A 5,426-nucleotide genomic window follows, 5' to 3' on the forward strand; every position below is an offset into this window, starting at 1 on the left:
TTAACCGCAACAACTTTAATATACGCTATTGGAGCTGGAATTACCGCGGCTGCTGGCACCAGACTTGCCCTCCAATAGATACTCGTTAAAGGATTTAAAGTGTACTCATTCCGATTACGGGGCCTCGGATGAGTCCCGTATCGTTATTTTTCGTCACTACCTCCCCGTGCCGGGAGTGGGTAATTTGCGCGCCTGCTGCCTTCCTTGGATGTGGTAGCCGTTTCTCAGGCTCCCTCTCCGGAATCGAACCCTGATTCCCCGTTACCCGTTACAACCATGGTAGGCGCAGAACCTACCATCGACAGTTGATAAGGCAGACATTTGAAAGATGCGTCGCCGGTACGAGGACCGTGCGATCAGCCCAAAGTTATTCAGAGTCACCAAGGCAAACGGACCGGACGAGCCGACCGATTGGTTTTGATCTAATAAAAGCGTCCCTTCCATCTCTGGTCGGGACTCTGTTTGCATGTATTAGCTCTAGAATTACCACAGTTATCCAAGTAACGTGGGTACGATCTAAGGAACCATAACTGATTTAATGAGCCATTCGCGGTTTCACCTTAATGCGGCTTGTACTGAGACATGCATGGCTTAATCTTTGAGACAAGCATATGACTACTGGCAGGATCAACCAGGGAGCTGCGTCAACTAGAGCTGAGCAGCCGGCCGCCCGGGAGTGTGTCCCGGGGGCCCGCGCGAACACGCAAGCGTCCGCTCAATTATTCTGCAAACAGGAGGAGGCTGAGCTCCCCTGCACAACACACCTCGAAACCCTCTCAGGTCCCGGCGGCGCGCAGCGCCGTCCTAAGTACTTGGTCGGGTTCGAGAGAGGCGCAATCGCCCGGAGTTAGGCGAGTAGACGCTTTAGGTGCGACCACCCGTGCTCCCAACTGAGCTTGCCGCTGCCGACAGAGGCCCGGGAGCGTGCTGTCGTGGCATTGCCGGCGGGAGACAACACGCGCCACCTACGGTGACCGGCAGCTCCAACGCCAGCGCCACAGAAGGACAAAAGCCCCACTTGGGTGCCGAAGCGAACTCTCCCAGCACAGCGCACGCGCCAACACGTCCGCACAGCTGCGATACAAACCACCTGCGAGAACCGCTGGGGCGACCGAGCAGCAGACGGCGTCGCGGCGCCGAGCGCCGGGCGGCGGCGCATCCTCAGCGCACACAGTCCTCAATCGGACCAGCACACTGCAGATGGCCACCGCGCTTCGCACCGGGCCCGCGAGGACCTACTTTGGCCGCAAGGCGCCGCGAGCAGGGGGCGCCGGCGCGCAGCTGCGCCGCCTGCCGCGTCCGTCGGCCGGCGCGCCTGCCACTGGCCGCCCCCACCAGCCGGCTGTAGCGCGTGCGCCCACGCACCGCGCTGCCAGCACGCCGGGCGGCCCCCCCTCACCGGCCGGGGACGGTCCCACCCAGCCACCGCCGCGTATCGCCTCACACCCAGATCCCCTTTCGCGTTCGTGGGCATGGTGGGTCCCCTTTCACGTTCGTGGGCATGGTGGGTATCCCTGAAACAACCGGTTAATAGCTCGACCGATCGTCGCCAACACTGATTCACCTCTAGCGAGAACAACCGCACCACAACGGGTTACCTGTTGTTCATTTGCGTAACGTCACCAGCAAACGTAGACGTCCATCGCCATTTGCAACGAGTATTGCATGCCTGTGTCAGGTGTCACAACACACTACGTCTGCCCACATAGACGCAACAACATGTGCACGCCTCGAGAACACGTGGAAGGTAGCCCCCGTACGTATGCGGTGTCCATTGCGCGAACGACTGTCAGCCGGCCTCTGCAGGATGTCGCAGATGTGGAACGCGGTGCAACATGCTATCACGGTGTGTGAGAAGAGACGACTACGTCCGAATACACGCTCCACTACATCAACAGACTGCTCATGCTGATCGCCATCCAGGGCGTCCGTTCCTCCCACACGTCTGAATGGCGTACCACACTGCAATCCAGCTCTTATAGGGAGACGACACGTAGCTGCGTGCACAATATTTGGACTGTATGGTCTGCCGTTGCTAGGCGCAGTCGTCGTACGGTCACACATGTGCCACGATGTATCATTCAGTACATACGGACCAATGTGCAGTACAGTTTGTGGGTTTTGCGTACATCGGCGGACAGGTGACAGGCCGTACCACAACGTAGGCTGAGTACGTCGGCATGCGAAGGGCATTGAACATGCAAACTTCTCAACGACCAGCTTGCGAAGGCAGGGGGGAAGGGGGGGGGGCATGTACGTCCTGCTGCTATCCACATTACAGTGTATAGCAGGAGCATGTGGAAAGTCAGCAACACCTGCAAGGTGTTTAACATGACGCGATACACAGGGGACCGGGCAGTGCGAATAGCGAACTATATTGCGAGGGTTGCGGTTAGGCAACACTACACTAATTTAACGAGTTGCATAACAATTACAGAGCAGGTTCAGCGACAACGTGCGTCAGGTTAAGGCGCAATATAGGTTAGGTTGAGGCACAATATAGGTTAGGTTAAGGCACAACATGGGTTACGTTAAGGCACAAATTGGGTTACGTTAAGGCACAACATGGGTTACGTTAAGGCACAACATGGGTTACGTTAAGGCACAAATTAGGTTACGTTAAGGCACAAATTAGGTTACGTTAAGGCACAAATTAGGTTACGTTAAGGCACAAATTAGGTTACGTTAAGGCACAAATTAGGTTACGTTAAGGCACAAATTAGGTTACGTTAAGGCACAAATTAGGTTACGTTAAGGCACAAATTAGGTTACGTTAAGGCACAAATTAGGTTACGTTAAGGCACAAATTAGGTTACGTTAAGGCACAAATTAGGTTACGTTAAGGCACAAATTAGGTTACGTTAAGGCACAAATTAGGTTACGTTAAGGCACAAATTAGGTTACGTTAAGGCACAAATTAGGTTACGTTAAGGCACAAATTAGGTTACGTTAAGGCACAAATTAGGTTACGTTAAGGCACAAATTAGGTTACGTTAAGGCACAAATTAGGTTACGTTAAGGCACAAATTAGGTTACGTTAAGGCACAAATTAGGTTACGTTAAGGTACAATATGGGTTAGGTTAAGGTACAATATGGGTTAGGTTAAGGTACAATATGGGTTAGGTTAAGGTACAATATGGGTTAGGTTAAGGTACAATATGGGTTAGGTTAAGGCACAACGTAGGTTAGGTTAAGGCACAACATAGGTTAGGTTAAGGCACAACATAGGTTAGGTTAAGGCACAACATAGGTTAGGTTAAGGCACAACATAGGTTAGGTTAAGGCACAACATAGGTTAGGTTAAGGCACAACATAGGTTAGGTTAAGGCACAACATAGGTTAGGTTAAGGCACAACATAGGTTAGGTTAAGGCACAACATAGGTTAGGTTAAGGCACAACATAGGTTAGGTTAAGGCACAACGTAGGTTAGGTTAAGGCACAACGTAGGTTAGGTTAAGGCACAACGTAGGTTAGGTTAAGGCACAACGTAGGTTAGGTTAAGGCACAACGTAGGTTAGGTTAAGGCACAACGTAGGTTAGGTTAAGGCACAACGTAGGTTAGGTTAAGGCACAACGTAGGTTAGGTTAAGGCACAACGTAGGTTAGGTTAAGGCACAACGTAGGTTAGGTTAAGGCACAACGTAGGTTAGGTTAAGGCACAACGTAGGTTAGGTTAAGGCACAACGTAGGTTAGGTTAAGGCACAACGTAGGTTAGGTTAAGGCACAACGTAGGTTAGGTTAAGGCACAACGTAGGTTAGGTTAAGGCACAACGTAGGTTAGGTTAAGGCACAACGTAGGTTAGGTTAAGGCACAACGTAGGTTAGGTTAAGGCACAACGTAGGTTAGGTTAAGGCACAACGTAGGTTAGGTTAAGGCACAACGTAGGTTAGGTTAAGGCACAACGTAGGTTAGGTTAAGGCACAACGTAGGTTAGGTTAAGGCACAACGTAGGTTAGGTTAAGGCACAACGTAGGTTAGGTTAAGGCACAACGTAGGTTAGGTTAAGGCACAACGTAGGTTAGGTAAGGCACAACGTAGGTTAGGTTAAGGCACAACATAGGTTAGGTTAAGGCACAACATAGGTTAGGTTAAGGCACAACATAGGTTAGGTTAAGGCACAACATAGGTTAGGTTAAGGCACAACATAGGTTAGGTTAAGGCACAACATAGGTTAGGTTAAGGCACAACATAGGTTAGGTTAAGGCACAACGTAGGTTAGGTTAAGGCACAACGTAGGTTAGGTTAAGGCACAACGTAGGTTAGGTTAAGGCACAACGTAGGTTAGGTTAAGGCACAACGTAGGTTAGGTTAAGGTACAACGTAGGTTAGGTTAAGGTACAACGTAGGTTAGGTTAAGGTACAACGTAGGTTAGGTTAAGGTACAACGTAGGTTAGGTTAAGGTACAACGTAGGTTAGGTTAAGGTACAACGTAGGTTAGGTTAAGGTACAACGTAGGTTAGGTGAAGGCGCAATGTAGGTTAGGTTAAGGTACGATATACCTTAGGTTAAGGTACAATATCGCTTAGGTTAAGGTACAATATAGCTTAGGTTAAGGTACACGTTGTAGGGAAAGGTGTATTTTGGGGGGGGAGGGGGCGGCAGGTTCGTTGATAGTGATTATCGTAAGTGCATGCCTGCGGGATCATCCGATTTGTCACGTCAGGATGCACTTGTGGCTCATGACAGGCGGCGCTCCGATTCCAAGGTTGTGGCAGATCTGTGTCTTTCATTCCTGCCATTGTTTGTGTACTGTGACAGGAGGCAGTATTGTGATGTTGGGTGCACCCCTGTGTAGGACATGTGTGGGTGTTCGTGGCTTAGCTGAGCAATGGCGGATGTCGGAAGGGTGGGATATTCTGTTTTCTGGGTGGACCTCCCGGTCTGGTTATGATAGTGTGGATTGTGTAATGTGGGCGGAGAGGATGCACCGGATGTTTCTTCCATGCTGGTGGTTAGATATTGTGTGTGTGCCTGTTAGAGGCAGAGAGTAGTGTGTGATAGTGTCTGGCTGACGTGTGGTTCTCATTGTGTGCAGAGTCTTTCAGCATGTATAGGGACGGTTGTATATATTATCTGTATTCTGATGGCTCTGCATCTATTACTAATCAGTGCCGTGTATACGGTTACTCTGGTTCCAGTCGAAACTGTTCTATCTCTGTACATTAGTGACACTGCGGCTCCACTATGTTGCCGCCCCTGTCGGCCGTTTCCCCCAGTGTGTGGCTAATGATTATCAGCAATCAGTCTATTAGTCAATACCGGTAGTGTGACGACGTGAAATGTCCGGGATGGGGGAAGCTACACGCTTCCCGTGGGGTCTAGAAAGACTCTTCCCACGCAGGAGGCTCGGACTGTCATTACTCTTCCGAGAAATATATTTGCCCAGCGTTTTTTGCGACTGCGAGTGCGACGCGTACGAGT

General features: G+C 50.5%; 1 non-coding gene across 1 annotated transcript in view; it reads right to left on the minus strand.

Moving 5' to 3' along the window:
• LOC126446603 (small subunit ribosomal RNA) overlaps positions 1 to 638 on the minus strand; it is a 1,909-nt gene extending 1,271 nt beyond the window's left edge. Inside the window, exon 1 of the ribosomal RNA XR_007583366.1 lies at positions 1 to 638. This exon is cut by the window's left edge and continues 1,271 nt beyond it. This is a non-coding gene — a ribosomal RNA (small subunit ribosomal RNA).
• Between the last annotated feature and the right edge of the window lie 4,788 nt (positions 639 to 5,426).

The sequence above is a fragment of the Schistocerca serialis genome, unplaced genomic scaffold (assembly GCF_023864345.2).
Source record: "Schistocerca serialis cubense isolate TAMUIC-IGC-003099 unplaced genomic scaffold, iqSchSeri2.2 HiC_scaffold_409, whole genome shotgun sequence".
NCBI lineage: Eukaryota > Metazoa > Arthropoda > Insecta > Orthoptera > Acrididae > Schistocerca > Schistocerca serialis.